The sequence below is a fragment of the Equus przewalskii genome, chromosome 32, assembly GCF_037783145.1.
Source record: "Equus przewalskii isolate Varuska chromosome 32, EquPr2, whole genome shotgun sequence".
NCBI classification, from domain to species: Eukaryota; Metazoa; Chordata; class Mammalia; order Perissodactyla; family Equidae; genus Equus; species Equus przewalskii.
In genome coordinates, this window is record NC_091862.1 from 7,737,441 (window position 1) to 7,752,050 (window position 14,610).

The window sequence follows — 14,610 nt, forward strand, 5'->3', positions numbered from 1 at the left end:
TACAGCAGCAGGACACACGGAAATCTAAGTGCAGAGCCTGCACTGCAGCCTGTCTAATAGGAGAGACTTCCCCCACAAAACTGGAACCTAAAAGGCTATACACCTGACGTAAGGATCAACCAAAAGTAAACCCACCCCACATGCCCAGTGGCCTACGAGGAAGTTTGTATTGTTCTGAGTTGAGCTGAAGGTAATAAACGTCCCTGATGAGTTGTAACCAGAGAGCAGCCTGCTTACAGATTTGAAATCCATGTTCACATCTCTCAGATGCCCTAGATCATCTCCAACCATTAAACCATTTACTTTAAAATAGTCTTGGACGAGGCCTGTGGCACCTGTGAAGAACAAGAAGCTATAAAAAGTAACCAAGAAAGTTTTGAACCAAAAGAGCCTATAGAAATAAAAATCTAGTGAATTAAAAAATTTCTCTCTCTCCTGCTCTCTCTCTATAGTGTTAATGTCAGCTTTAACACAGCTGAACTGAGTATTAGTGAACTGGAAGACACAATAAAAGGAAATATCCAGACTGCAACAGAGCCACAGAGATGAAAAATATCAAAGAAACATGGGAAAGAGATTAAGTATGTCCTTCCAGAAGAAGGGGGGAGGGGAGAGTATTAAAGGAGACAATAGCTGAGAATTTTCCAGAACTGATGTCAATCCAAAGATTCAAGAAGCTCAGTGAAACCCACGGGAGATAAAAAGTCACCTTTAGATACATCATGGTGAAATTGCAGACGCCAAAATGCAAAAGAAGATATTAAATGTCACCAGAAGAAAAGAGGCAGACCACCTTCCAAAGAGTGACAGACTAAAGTCCAGCTTCCTACCAGCAACAGCAGAAGCCAGAAGACAATACAATCATGTCTGTAATGTGTGCTGAAAGAAAAACATGCTCTCGTCTAGAAGTCTATGCCCTGCAAAAATAATTTCCAAGAAAAATGGCAAAATAAATATATTTTCAGGTAAACAATATCTGTCACATCAGAGCTTCACTGAAGAAAATGCTGAAGATAAAATTTCAGGAAAAGAAAGTGATCTCAGATGGATGATAGGGGATGCAAGAATAAAAGAGGAACAAAAAAAGGAAAAAATATATGGATATAAAAATAAGTGAACACTGATTATGTAAAACATTCAGAGTCTTGTGGGGCTAAATTCAAAGGATAAAATTAAAACATCAGACCATAATAACATAAAAAAATGAGGAAGGATAAATTGAGACAATATTTTAAGGTAGTAGTATTTTCTGGAGGGAGGGTTAAGGAGTTGATTAAGCTTAGAGGTTGATAAGTTAGGCATGCAGGCTATAAGTTCTAGGGAAACTACCTAGAAAGTAGTAAGAATGCATAACTTCTAAACTAGTGGAGAGGGAAAAAATGATTTAAAATAGTTATTCCAAAAGAAAGCAAGGAAAGAGAGAAGAAAGACACATTGAAAGTACGGGACAAATAATGTGCACAAAATAGGACAGTCCCTATAAATCCAGGAAGGAGTACAGTGTACTTCCCTGTAAACTGTACAGCTCTGGTTATAAAGTATGGGGGTATGTGAATTAAGAGTTGAAAGCACCATTTCTGTGTTCAAAATTGAAAGAAAAACAAATAACTTGTCCAAGGTCATTACCTAGAAAAAGTAGAGTCAGTAATCAAACTCAGTCTGTGTTGACAGCAGAGTTTCAACTTGTTGAGGCAACAATAACCTCCTTGTGGTTTAGTTTTGTCCACAGTAACTGTAACTCTTTTCTGCAACCACATCTTTACCAACCAGAATGATGTAGATGCCATCTCTCAGGTCATGTAATCTACAGCTGACAAAATCTTGGTTATTGATATTCTACATGTCAATCCACAAAAATCAAATTGCTGCAATTTAACCTCCATTGTGTTCTTAACCTAATTATTCAATCAGTGTCTCTGGGACTACGACAGGTGGGAAAAAAATAGATACATCTTTAATCTTGTCTGGCTCTAGTTTCGCCAACCATCCAAACTGCTAGGGTGGAAAATCTATCCACTTGTACCTAAGATGTTTGGTCCCCTTTCCTTCTGCTACTTGGCATCCAAACTATAGTGGCACAAGGGGTGGGGGGGTTGGTCCCCTTGGTCTGAGCAGCATTCAGTGACTCACTTCTCTACTCTCGAGTTCATATTGCAATGGTACATTTCTCCTAGGTTCATTCATTTCCCAAGCACCAAATTCTGTTTTACATATTTCTTACTCTTTATTTGCATACAGCAGGGTGGTTAACTGTGGGATCCGGGGTCTGACAGGCCTAGGTTGATGCTGGATTGGATGCCTACTGGCTTTGCGACCTTGAGTGTCACTCAAGTACTCTACACTTTGGTGTTCCCATCTGTACAAAGGGTGAACTATACCCACCTCATCATATAAGACAACGTTTGTAAACATCGTCACTATGCATAACCTGCAACAAGCAGTTAATAAATACGTTATTATATTTGGAATCAGACTGTAAGCCTTCTTAATGTTATATTCTTCAAGGATTCAGAAACCACCATGGTGGTGCCGGGAGATTTGAACAGCAAGAGTAGCCGCGAGTCGAATCGATCTCTATTTATGGGATACCTGGATTGGGAAAACTGTTTTCCCCTGAGTATATTTGTCGAGAACAAAGAACAATCCTTGACTCTCGTTGTAACCTTAGATTACAGTCTATTTGCTAAATAGATCTAACCATGACCCAAGGGCCAAGGTCATTACTTCTCTAATAATTAATTCCTCTCTGCTTATCCTTACAGTAGCGATGGGCACTTCAGGTCATGTTTAAATTGCTCCTTTTTGCTTCAGACCTGTTCAGGCTTGGCATATCGCTGGCCTTTCTTCCCATCCACATGATTAAAGAGTGAGATCTGGGGTGTACAGAAGTTTAGGCAGAATAAGAATTTTTTGATTCACTTGATCCACATCTTAAGGCCTGAGGATCTCCTCCATTTTGCTCTCTTCTTAGTGAAGCGTCCCATCAACTCTCTGTGGACTGGTCATAGACGACTGGCACCGGCTGGGAGGAGGGGACAATCGCCAGGGGCACAAACACAAAGCAGTATCTTATGTCATCTTTGTAATTTTTTATGGAAGAAATATAAAAGGACGAACTCATTCTGTCTTTTTCTTTTAATTACTGAAGTAGACTTTGAGAGTAGTTGTAGATTTACAGAAAAATTGTGCAAAAAGCACAGATAGTTCTCACATAACCACTCCCCCTCCCTGCACACAAGCACACGCACAGCTTCCCCCAGTCTCAGCATCCTGCATGCCTGTGGTGCATCTGTGACAGTTGATGAACCACTGTTGATATGATATTCACCAAAGTCCACAGTTCGCATTAGGGTTCACTCCTTGAGTTGGACATTCTATGGGTCTTGATAAATGTATCTTATTATGTATCCACGTTGACAGCGTCATACAGAATAGTGTCGCTGCCCCTCGGCCCCTGTGCTGCTCTTGCTCATCCTTCCTTTCCTGCACCCCAACCCCGGCACTTTGCACACACATGGCCACATTTCAGATATAGCCCATCTAAATGACGTCAGTTTGCGAAGGGCGCCCTGTCTTTTTTCATCTCTGCGTTTCATAGAATCTAAGACGTCACTGATTGTAAGGTGCATCGTTATTTTCAACGTCTCTAAGAAAGGAAAAGAAAGTCCACAATTAACCTAAGGCACAGCATGTGTGGGAAGATGCACCGGATTTCAGGCACAACCAGATGAGAACAAATATGCATCTCGGAACAGCTAAGATGTCACCGAAGTTCAGGGCCTGCACGAGGACAGTACTTTACGGAAAACGAAACAGAAACACGACAGAATTGCACCAAGGTTTGGCCTCTGCTGGGGTGGGAGTGAGAGGAAGGAGCGAGGGGGTGATGGAGATAGTAGGGCAGAAGGAATCTGAAGGAGGGAGCACGCAGCTGTGCCCGCCCCCCCATGGCCTGGGATGGAAGTGCACAAAGCGGAGACCCCTGGCAAGTCACTAAAACTTTCTGAGCCTCAGTTTCTGCCTCTGTGCGGAGTGATACTTGCCCTGCCAGGGACTACGGGGCTAGAGAAATGAGTTATCATATGTAACAAACTTAGCTCACTGCCTGCATACAGTAAGCGCTCAGTAAATGTTTCTTCTCCCTTCCTCCCTCCTTCCTTGACTCCTTCCCTCCTTCCCTTCTCCTCCATCTCATTTGTGTCCTTCCACTGACCCCCTGGGCTGGGGTACCTCACCTTCGCGCCAGCGGGCTGGATGCTGGGATCTTGTGTCAGTCTTGGACTGGCCCGCATTAATTAGTCATCACAGGAAGAGCTGGATGGGGATTACCTAGGACAGCTCACAGATGGCAAAGCCTCGTAATTCTTGGCTTTGGGGTTCCCAAGGCTGCCAAGCAATTAGTGTTTAGTAACCGGTCATTGTACCCACTCGCTGGCTTCACCACTTGATTAACTGAAGCTCAGGCAAACCCTGGTAAAATGAGTTCTCAGGGACCTTTGAAAGATTGGGACATAATGGAAGCACAGGTTTATTATTTAAAAATGGCTAAGATTCTAAGAAACACGTGTTCTGCATATTCATGAGGCCAGCAGGATGAGAGGAACTGTGCCATCCACTGCCAGGAATTCCAGGTGGCGGCAGCTGAGCTCAGTTATTCTGCTCCCCAGAATTGGCGTGACCTTGGGAAAGCCACATAGCTTCCATGTTGTCATCCGTAAAACAGGGAGTAAATGCCCTTCTCACCAGGTGGCCATCAGGGTTACAGGAGGTGATGTTGGTGACAGCCCCCACCGTGGACCTGTCCATGGCCGTTCAATCCTAACTGTTAGTTTCCAGCTGGTCCAGACCTGCCTTCCTAGAACCACATCAGGGCTTGTTGCCATGGCTACTGCTGGGTGGATAAAGTCGCCGACTGCCAGACTTAACAAATAAAAATGCAGGACTCCTAGTTAAATTTGAATTTCAGAGAAACAATGAATCATTGTTTAGTTTGAATATGTCCCAGGGATGGCATGGCTCACTGCATTGCAGAGGCATACTTAGGCTAAAGAATAATTCGCAGTTTATCTGATATTCAAATTTCACTAACTTTGTATTCTATCTGGCAAGCTTAATAGGGACCAGACATTACCTTGTTGAAAACACTTGCAAGAAGTTTCACTTGAAAGAACTGACATTAGGGAAGATTTAGAACTCTCTGGTGACCTCGTTTATCACAAGTATGAGAGAAGAAGAAACAATTTTTTTTTAAAGATTTTATTTTTTCCTTTTTCTCCCCAAAGCCCCCTGATACATAGTTGTATATTCTTCGTTGTGGGTCCTTCTAGTTGTGGCATGTGGGACGCTGCCTCAGCGTGGTTTGATGAGCAGTGCCATGTCCGCACCCAGGATTCGAACCAACGAAACACTAGGCCGCCTGCAGTGGAGCGCACAAACTTAACCACTCGGCCACGGGGCCAGCCCCAAGAAGAAACAATTTATACACTGTCCTCAACAATTAAAGGTTGCTCTAGGGGTCTGGCCCAGGGCTGAGCAGTTAAGTTCACATGCCCTGCTTTAGCGGCCTGGGGTTCGCCAGCTCGGATGCCTTCTGCCCTACTATCTCCGTCACCCCCTCCTCTCACTGCCACCCCAGCAGAGGCCAAAAGGAACCTTGGTGCAATTCTTTCGAGTTTTTGTTTCGTTTTCCATAAAGCACTGTCTTTGTGCAGGCCCTGAACTTCGGTGACATCTTAGCTGTTCCGAGATGCATATTCTCATCTGAGTGTGCCTGAAATCTAGTGCATCTTCCCACGCGTGCCGTGCCTTAGGTTAACTGCGGACTTTCTTTTCCTTTCTTAGAGAAGGACCTACAACTAGACTATACAACTATGTACTGGGGGCTTTGGGGAGAAGAAAAAAAAAAACATGAAGATTGGCAGCAGATGTTAGCTCAGGTGCCAATCCTTAAGAAAGAAAAAAATTGGTGAGTGATATTACATTATTCCTATTTTATAGAGAAACTGGAGTCCAGAGAGGTGAAGTATTACGCTGATGTCATAGAGCTAGAAAGTGACGGAATGGGAGTTCAGATCAGGTCTGCCTGATGGCAAAGTCCTATGGACGCAGCATCCCCAGCGGGGGATTCGGAAGAGAGACAAATGACTTCTAATGGAGGGAGAGGGTGAGGGCATCAGGAAAAAGATCACGGATGAGATCTCATTTGAGCTGAGACTTGGAGGGCAGACACAGTTTGGACATTCTCTGGAAAGGAAGGGGTGGGTACACGGCGTTCTAGGGAGTTCCAAGAACGGCATGTGGTTCAACTTGACCTTAGCTCGAGGTCTGTGGTAGAAAGAAGGGGAGGAAAGAGTTTGGGCCAAGCAGTAGGGCCTAGCTAGGGACTCTCCCTCCCTCCGTGGAGGGTGAGGAGTCAGGGAGGGTGTTGACAGGGCTAAGCTGACAGCAGGCACAGATTGCATGATGGGAGCAGGCGACACTGGAAGCAGAGAGACCAGATAGCAGGTCATCAGGGGTTGACGAGGGCAACCCTGGGAATAGGAAAGAGAACAGATGGCAGCAGACACGAACGAGGTAGGACTGACGGGACCAGGACAACGGGCAGTGGATGGCAAGGGAGACTGTAGTGGCCTGAGCAGATGACCCGCGAGTTGGCCGTGAGTTAAAATTCTTGACCACTTGGAGTACGGCTGCTTGCGCAGGAGCTGTGGGAGAGAGTGTGGAGGTGGATGGAGCTCCCCACAGGGTGGCTGGACCCTGAGTTATCACATTCCAGAGTCTGATCCTCAGTTTGTTAGGCTAAGACATTTGATATTATTATTTTAATCAGCCTCTGATGAACTCCTATTGAGCCATCTTATGAAACACTTATGTATGAAAATTAGAATGCAGTTAATAATCTATTTCTCAATAGAGACGGTAAGAGGCTGTGAATGCTCATATCTCTAATCAACACATTTTTGCCCTTAAGGCTGATCTGCACGTGAAGTCAGATGACACTCAGCAGGTGGATAAGCACATTTGTGATCTCGGCAAAGGGAGTGGGATGGATGCCGGGGTCTGGCACCGCCAGTGATGGGTGTGCAATGACAGTGTGGATAAGCCATGCGGACAGGGCTGGCTCCCGGAAGGGAGCGCAGCCATTGCTCCTGAGTGACCAACATGCCTCCCAGTTGATTCACTCTTTCTGCAAATGTGGCCATTTCAGGGGTGGTGTCTGAGTCTTGGCCTGGAAACCATTTGTTCTCCTTAAGATGACTTCTGTATATCTCTGGACTGTCCCTCGGTATTTGCTTTTACAGTTTACTTTGAGAGGACCATCTTATCCCTATTTCTGTTAAAGGATGTAGGGAAAGGCTTGCCATCTTCAAGTATAGTCATGCATCGCTTAACAAGGGGAGACATTCTGAGAAATGCGTTGTTAGGTGATTTCGTCGTTGTGCGAACATCATAGAGTGAACTTACACAAACCCAAATGGTACAGCCTACTACACACCCAGGCTCTATGATACTAATTTTGTGGGACCACCATTGTATATGTTCTCCGTCATTGACTGAGACATCGTTAGGCGACACATGACTATAGAACATTTGGACCTGAGGCTTAACAAGGTTATAACATCTTTGTGCAAATGGGAAGGGAAACACCTTGGAATAAGACCATGGCCTTCATACTTCTTGGCTTCAAGAAATCTTTCTTTCCTTAAAATAACCACAAGTAATTCTAGAAGGACTACTTTGACTGAGATCTTAGGAAGGGGTAGTTGAAGTCTAGGCTTCCAGAAACATCTGAGAATTTGAATAACACCACATTTCAGTAATAGCTCAAGAGGATAAGAGCCCCAAGGCATATGTACCTGCCACCGCGAAGCAGTGAAGACAAGATCAGTTCAGAAGTCAAGGGCACTTCAGCATCTGGAGTCTGGGGTAGCTTTCCAAAGGAGGGGGATTAGATCTGTGTCTCGGGGCCACCAGGATTTGCATCAGATAGGGAGAGGTGTGGTGTGTGAAGAGTTGGAGAGAAGAGAGGGATGAGTGTCTGTTGCTGTTGAGTGTCTGCTCTCGGCCGGACACTTTGCAACATATTAATAAACCTGTTTTACGTGGATGCTTCTTTTTTTTTAAAGATTGGCACCTGAGCTAACAACTGTTGTCAATCTTCTTTTTTCTTTCTGCTTTTTCTCCCCAAATCCTCCCAGTACATAGTTGTATATTTTAGTTGGGGGTCCTTCTGGTTGTACTATGTGGGACACCCCCTCAACACGGCATGATGAGTGGCAGGTGCCATGTCGGCACCCAGGATCCGAACCAGCGAAACCCTGGCCCACCGTAGCAGAGCATGCAAACTTAACCACTGGGCCATGGGGCTGGCCCCTATGTGGATGCTTCTGATCTTAGTTCTGTAGGAAGCCTGGAATCTCAGACATCCACCATCCCTCCCCTGTGATGCCCAGACGTGGCAGAGAAAGCACTTAGTAAGAACTTGCTCGTTTGAGTAAGGACAGAAACGTCGCCCAAAGTCAATAACCACTGAAGACCTAGCTTTATTTACCACTCACCAGGCACTGACACGTGAGCTCCACCGAAGCCCGTGTGGTGGGCGTTGTCTCCACTTTAGACATCAGGAGCCTGAGATGGGGGAGATGGAGAACCCCCAAAGTCACTCTGCCAAGAAAGAGTGAGGGGTCGAGGGTCCAACTTCTGCAGTCCGGACTAAGGTGTTGGAACTTTACTTGGTGACAGTGGGAACAATTTTCTTAGTATCATGTGACATCATCCAGATTCAGATTTCTCCAATTTGTTTCTAATTTTTTTTCACATTTGGAGTGTTTAAATCTAGATTTAAATAGGGTGCAGACGTTGCACTTGGTTGCTATATCTTTTGAGTCTTTCTTAACTTAGACCCCTCCCACCTTTTTTATAGTTTAACACCATGGGTTTTGATTCTCCTGTCCTCACTCTGGGCATAAGCAAGTGCCTCCTGGAGTGGAGTTGAACCTGTGCTTCTCCCTCTCTGGATGGTAAACTAGACATTAGACATCATCGCTCAATGGATCCAGGTTCAGAGTGGTCCATGAGAACATCCCAGGCACTGCTGCTCACTGTGGGTAGTGTGCCTCCTGTCAGGAAACATGGCGGGGAAGTGGTCCTTAGAACAAAATCTGGGTGCCAATGGTGCTTGCTAATCCTGAGCTGTCACTGCTTCAAGGCCCAGTGAAGTCCCATGTCTAGTCTTGCCAAGTGCCCAGATGCGATGGGAAGCTGACCAGTACACTTCCACGGGTGACTGAGTGGGAAAGTGTGGTGAGAAGAATTACTAGCAGGGTTTGGAAGAGAAAAAGAGATGTGGGAAGTGGGGATAGAGTTATCAGAGGGTTGAGCGGTGTCAGGGGAGGGGTGTCAAAGGCAGTGGCAGAGCAAGGCCATGGTGGGATAGAACTGTTACCATCATACCACCTCCTCTGAGCCAGGAGGGCTAGATCCCCACACTGGACTAATGTGTCTGAACACAATCCCCCCCAACCCCCCATCCCCCCACCACCTGCCCTACCTCCCTCAGCAATAGCACCTCACTTAACAGCAAGTCCACCCCACATCCCGGCTGTTCAGGGCGAACATCTTGGCACTGCCCCTCAACCTTCTCTTCTCCCACACCACATCTAGCCTAACAGCAAATCCTGTCCACTCTACCTTCAGCAGGACCCTGACCCCGACTCCTCCTCCATGTGCCCACTACCACCGAGCCCATGCTCCCCTGTCCCCTGGCTGATCACAGTAGCCCACTCCCCATAGCTGGCCTCTACCCTGAGCCTGCTGACTTTATTGTCTACACAACAGCCAAAGTCATCCTCAAAGTGTCAAAGTGTGTTCCCAAGTCGAAGCACTGGAAATACCCATGAACAAAACGAGCCCCTTATCTAGTAGAGCCTATATTCTCGCAGATCCTATTTCAATTAGACCATGTTCTAACCTTAAGTGACTTCCAGAGAGGCCGTCTCTGAGCCCTCTATGAGAGATCCCCCCAGGCCCTCTGGTTCCTCCAGCCCTCCCCCTTCCTGTTGCCATCACAGCACTTACAGCCATCCGCCATGTCATGTGTCTCTGTGGCTGTTTGTTTTTGCTGCTCATCTCCCCATCTAGAATCTGTTTGCTCTCTGCCACATCGAAGCACCCACATAGTGCTAGGCCTCCAGTGGGCTCTGCATCCATATCTGATGACGGGATGAATAAGAACATTGACAGATCCAGGACTGGATAATCAAGTGGCATAGGTGTCACGGCTCAGTGGTCTCTCAGCTGCTTTCTTGAAAGGGAGTTTTGAGAAGCCAAATGTCAGGGCACCAGAGTGGTGGGATGGGGGTTGGCTTCTAGACCCTTCCTTTCCCTTTCCTCCCACCCAGAGGGTTTTGATTGAAGGCAGGAAGCATAGGGTTTCATATTTCTTGACACTTTGCCTCTTTCTGAAAGCTTAACCCAACAATTGGAAACAGAGTGATGACTCTACTTGATAGTAAGCCGCTTTCCCGCTCCCAGCGTTGTTCACTCCATGTTCACACACACTGTGAATGCTTGTGGTATTTATACTGCCTGCTCTCAGTGCATCTCTATGTCAAAATCAGTTACCCAATTCCCCTCTCCTCATTTGCGAGGATGTAAGTGGGGAAGAAGCAGCACTTTTGCCCCCCTTTCAGGCACATCTTTTCATGGCCGCTCATTGCCCTGACCTGCCATCTCCAGGCTTCGAGAAGGTTACAATGTAGCAGCATTAGCTCTTTAAGATTTGAGCCCCAAGAACATACCAGGCAAAGTCCACTCCCGTCATATTCTGCTAAGGGCAAAGTTACACAGAAATAGGTAGTTCACAAGGGCTGCGAGGAGAACAGTGATGGAGGATGCTGTGTTATCAAGAGGAACTGGCTTCTGTGATGCCAGCATATAGCAGATCAATCAAAGTCAGAGATGTATGGTGGGGCTTCTCAAACTTTCTCTCCTTCTAGCCCCCTCTAAGGGGCCTTTTTATATGTTACTTTCCTCATCAACTCCATGAAAATTTAATAGCCCAGATATCCTGTGTCTTTATTTATGGGCTTCTTGCCTCAGCATCTTTCAGTGACCTGGGCATGGAAGTGGGAAAGCTAGGAAGACTCTGGGAGGTAGACCAAAAGGCTTGGAGTACAACTGGGCTCCCAACTGGGGTCATGGAAAGAAAGCGCTGAATTCTGGTGGTTGTGGAAAGGCACATGCTGGGGAATTAACTAAGAATCATTCAGAATAACGTACGAGCAAGTGCCCAAATGAGTAAAGCACGCTTAGTGTCAGGAAGTGAGGAAGACTCATATCTGTGTGGCCTTAGATCCAAGAGTTCATGGCAACATGGGCATGTACTGAGCCTGGGAGGATAGGTAAGGCTGGAATGGAAGACAGAAGTGGGGAAAAGACAGGAAGTGGTAAGGATGGTCCGTGGGGCGTGGCTAGGTGGGGAGGGACCTGCTCCAGCCAAGTGGGGAGCTGGGCAGGGGCAGCTGTGTGTGGGGAGTAGGGCCTGGCTGGCTCTGCAGTAGACCCTGCAGGTGGACTGGCCTAGACTAGTCCAGAGGTGGATGGGGACCCGTAGGCAGCTGGGCTCAGACCAGAACTCCCAGACTCCCGCATCAAGCATTGTAACATGACAGCTGCATTTGGTCATGAACTCCACTCCCTGTCACAGCGTCTCTGTGGGATCCCTCGGGGACCGCCCAGCTCCTGTGTGTGGAGGCCAGCACCTTCAGTAACACTATGGGGTCAAGAGCTGGGCCAAATCCTTCCTGTTTATCAGCCCCTCCCACCTTGTGCAATTTCATGTTTTTATTCCAACTTTTGTACAGGGCCAGGAGAGTGCCGGGCTGGCACCTGTAAATTGATGAGTGACCTCAAGGTCAAGGGCATGGAAAAGGCACAAAGGAGCATGCTGCCTGTCTCTCCCCGGGCCCCAGCGCCGTCCAGGCCAGGGGAAAGCATGCTTCTCTGCGTCCGGGACAGGAGGGGGGCCATATCCTTCATGGACTAGAAACTCCAGAGCTCTGTTTTTGCATTTTTACAGGCTTTTGAAGACGAGAGGTTTAATTTTTTAACCTAAATTATTATCCAAGCTAAATCATAAAAAGCTATTATAAATACATAATTATATATACTTACATTAGAGATTATAAGTAATTATACAATTATTAAAATTAGATAAAGTTGATTATAAAAGTACCATTTTCCTTGGTTGCATCTCTCCCATATCTGCAGATGTGGGAGATTCTGGCCGTTGACAGTGTTTGAACAGTGAACTCTGATCAATGGTCCAGGTCTTTTCTACAGGACCTCTGCCCCCCCATCTTGTCAGGATTCTCCTCCACGCTTCTGCCAGAAGGGCCGCGGAGAGGAGAGAAAATGGCAGTCCTGTCAAGCTGCGGGGGAGCAGAAACCTGGGTGAAAGACTTGGTGTGGAAGGAGGCAGCCTTTGTACCCCGTCTGCCTGGGCCATGGGAAGATCGTGGCTGTGGTGGAAGCATTGTTGGGGTTCCCAGAAAGCATGTGGACTCCTGGGATCTGGACCAGGATGGAGCTGGGGCTTTGGCTGTGCAGCATCTGCTGTGTCTGGACAGGTGTCAGGGCTGAGGACAGGGTAGCGCTGGGGCTGCCTGGATGTGGACACTCAGCGGGTGTGCTGCTTGTTTCTTTCCTGGCTGTCTGTCTCTGTCCCTTAATTCTTTCCTTTGTTGTCACTGCTACGTCATCATTCATGGCAGTGGTATTTGGGAGAAGGAAGGCACTGGTTCTGTGCCAGGCGTGTGTTAAATACTCCTGTATATTTGACTTTCACAGCCAACCTTTGAGTTGGGTGTCTTTCTTTACAGATAAGGAACTGACCACAGCTGTCTGAGGTCAATGATCATCTTATCTCCCTACCTCTCAAAATGCTCTTTCCCTTTCTCCCTCCCCGCTCAGCCCATATAATCATGGCCTTCAGTCCTTGTGCATCACGAGAGTCTTCAGGGGCCTACTGTCCCCCTGCCTGGGTTCCACCCCTAACACGCCCGCTTCCTAGCCGGCTGCCTCGGCTCAGTGCTTCCATGTCCTCAGCTGTAAAATGGGGACAGTGACAGTGGCTCTCATGGGACATTGTGAGCTGCCTCAGTAAATGTTGGTTGTTAGTATTTTCCTCCTCTTCCTCCTTCTTTACACACATGAAATAGGTGCCTCTCTTCCCTACCCTACTTTTCCTTTTGTCCATCTACCTCTTATTTTCTACCTGTGATTAAGCTAACAGCACAGTAGCTAATACAACAAAGACAAATCTGTACTCAGACCACGGTCCTTACAGCCACACGGGTGTGGTCCCTCCATCGGCCCGAAAGTGTAGGCAGCAGATGGGGATTTTGCAGAGAAGGTCTCTCCCTGGCCATCCCTGCAGGTAGCTGGGACTGGCCCCAGGGGTCTCCAAGGGGAGTTTGCAAAACAAGCAACTGCAACCCGCTGGAGCCAGGTGTGGCCCCAAGAACAGAGTCCAGGGGTGGCCGGGCTGCTGAGAAAAAGCCCGGCCACCCTGCCCTCGGGGAGCAGCCAGGGTAAGAGTAAAGATGGCAACATTTGGCAAAGTGAACATCTCAAAATGGGACAAAAGGCCACTCACCTTCCCTGGAGAGGCCCATTGGCCAGGCCGGCGTCACAAGCCCAACCTGGGTCCCAGGACTCGGTCCCACCACAGGCTCCTGGATGGGGGCAGAGCCCAGGGGCATCAAATACTGTTCAGTGAAAGGGTTCCAGGGCTGCCCGCCCCACTCCAAGGTCAGCAGTTACAGACTGATCAAGAAGAAATGCGCAGAGTCCCCTGAGTGCCCCAGTTAGGCGTTCCGCGGGGACAGACTGAGGAAGAACAGCGGCTGCACCACGCTCCAGACATTTCTGTTCTCCTGCTCTTTTTTTTTTAAGATTTTATCTTTCCTTTTTCTCCCCGAAGCCCCCCGGTACATAGCTGTACATTTTCAGCTGTGGGTCCTTCTAGTTGTGGCATGTGGGATGCCGCCTCAGCACGGCTTGATGAGCGGTGCCATGTCCACGCCCAGGATCCGAACTGACGAAACCCTGGGCCACTGAAGTGGAGTGTGTGAACTTAACCACTCGGCCACGGGCCCGGCCCCTGTCCTCCTCTTTGCCTTTTCTGTTTCCTGGACATTAGGACCACTGAGATTCCCTTGGATGACTCAGGCCCAGGGCGGCAATCTCTTTGGCTCACTAAATACTAACAGCTCGCAGGAGGGCCAGGCCCAGGAAGCTGGAGCATGGAGCTCAGCAGATCTGTATCTGCACCTTGTCTTTGCCTGGCAGCACCTGACCTTGGAGCAGTCAAGCCCGAGCTGCTTTCCCAAGTGGGCTTCCCGGGCAGGGACCTCATCGGTCCTGTCTCCTTGGGGTGCCCTGGGGCCTGCACAGAACGCCCTCTCCATGCTCAGCCATGTGTCAGGCGGTGCCCTGAAGAGACGTGGCTACAGATAGACCATGTCCTTGTCAAGACGCCACTGCCAAGTTATGGTGGTCTTAGATGGCTCTGGGGAAGACCTGGGAACACCTAGATCACTGGGATTT

At 47.7% G+C, this 14,610-nt stretch overlaps 1 protein-coding gene across 2 annotated transcripts in view; it reads left to right on the forward strand.

Annotated features, from left to right (window-relative positions):
- The window catches only part of AGPAT4 (1-acylglycerol-3-phosphate O-acyltransferase 4), a 123,735-nt gene that overhangs the window by 74,031 nt on the left and 35,094 nt on the right, over window positions 1–14,610 (forward strand). The gene's annotated exons all lie outside the window — the stretch shown is intronic.